The 1,715-nt window shown below is 40.4% G+C and overlaps 1 protein-coding gene across 1 annotated transcript in view; it reads left to right on the top strand.

Annotated features, from left to right (window-relative positions):
• ZSWIM5 (zinc finger, SWIM-type containing 5) overlaps positions 1 to 1,715 on the top strand; it is a 205,627-nt gene that overhangs the window by 51,770 nt on the left and 152,142 nt on the right. The window lies entirely within an intron of this gene.

Genomic DNA, 1,715 nt, shown 5'->3' with positions numbered 1-1,715 from the left:
AAACCAAATACCACATGTTCTCACTCATAGGTGGGAATTGAACAATGAGATCACTTGGACACAGGAAGGGGAACATCACACACCGGGTCCTATTGTGGGGAGGGGGTGGGGAGGGATAGCATTAGGAGATATACCTAATGTAAATGACAAGTTAATGGGTGTAGCACACCCACATGGCACATGTATACATATGTAACAAACTTGCACGTTGTGCACATGTACCCTAGAACTTAAAAGTATAATTAAAAAAATAAACAAACAAATAAATAAATAAATAAATAGAGGAGTTCTGTAACATTACTTAAAATCTGTAAGTAGCTCAGACCAGGCACGGTGGCTCACATCTGTAATCTCAGCACTTTGGGAAGCCAAGGCGGGTGGATCACTTGAGACCAGGAGTTTGAGACCAGCCTGGGCAACATGGGAAAACCCTGTCTCTACTAAAAATACAAAAATTAGCCAGTTATGGTGGCACACACCTGTAATCCCAGCTACTCTGGAGGCCGAGGCATGATAATTGCTTAAACCTGGGAGGTGGAGGTTGCAGTGAGCAAACCGAGATCATGCCACAGCACTCCAGCCTGGGCGACAGAGCAAGACTGTCTCAAAATTAAAAAATAAATTAAAAAATATATGTATAGTAGTATACATACAAAATATATGTAGTTCAGTCAGTAAATACTTGTCCTTTGGGAGATGATAGTCACCAAACTTATAGTTGACAAGAAATTGGTATTTAAGATATCTTCAGAATGCTTAGAACTCAATTATGAAAAGAAAACCCAGTGAGATATGGACAAAAGATGTGAGCAAACACATCACAAAAGGTTATGTACAAATGGATAATAAACACATGAAAAAACAGTCATTAGTCATCAGGGAAATGTAAATTAAAACCACAATGAGATAATACTACATTCCCACCATAATGACTAAAATTCAAAAGCCAAATGTTGATAAAGACATAGAGCAATCAGAAGTCTCAGACATACATTGTTGTTGGGAATATAAAATGGTATAACCACTTTGGAAAAAGGTCTATACATACACTTACCCTGTGACCCAGAAATTCTCCTAAGTATTTATGCAAGCCAAATGAAAGTGCATTTCAACAATGTCAACAAAAAAACCTTGTATAAAAATATTCAAAGCAGTTTTGGTCATAATAGTCCCAAGCTGGAAACATCCCAGTTGTACATGGATAGGCGAATGACTAAACAAACTGACATATTCATACAATGGACTACTATTCAGCAATAAAAATAAACTATTGATACATAAAAAGAACATGAATGTATCTCAAAAATAATACGTTGGCCAGACATGGTGGCTCATGCGTATAATCCCAGAACTTTGGGAGGCCAAGGTGGGAGGATCACTTGAGCCCAGGAGTTCGAAACCAGCCTAGACAACATAAGGAGACCTTGTCTCTACCAACAACAACAACAAAAATTAGCCAGATGTGGTGGCATGTGCCTGTAGTCCCAGCTACTTGGGAGGCTGAGGCAGGAGGATCACCTGAGCGCAGGAGGTCGAGGCTGCAGTGAGCCATGCGACTGCACTTTAGCCTGGGCAATAGAGGAAGACCCTGTCTCAAAAGTAATCATAACAATAATAATATGCTGAGTGAAAAAAGAAATCTGGCCGGGCGCGGTGGCTCAAGCCTGTAATCCCAGCACTTTGGGAGGCTGAGATGGGCGGATCATGAGGTCAGG

This window comes from Mandrillus leucophaeus, unplaced genomic scaffold (assembly GCF_000951045.1).
Source record: "Mandrillus leucophaeus isolate KB7577 unplaced genomic scaffold, Mleu.le_1.0 Scaffold67, whole genome shotgun sequence".
NCBI lineage: Eukaryota > Metazoa > Chordata > Mammalia > Primates > Cercopithecidae > Mandrillus > Mandrillus leucophaeus.
The sequence above is the reverse complement of the archived record's forward strand: the minus strand, read 5'-3'. Positions and strand labels throughout refer to the sequence as shown.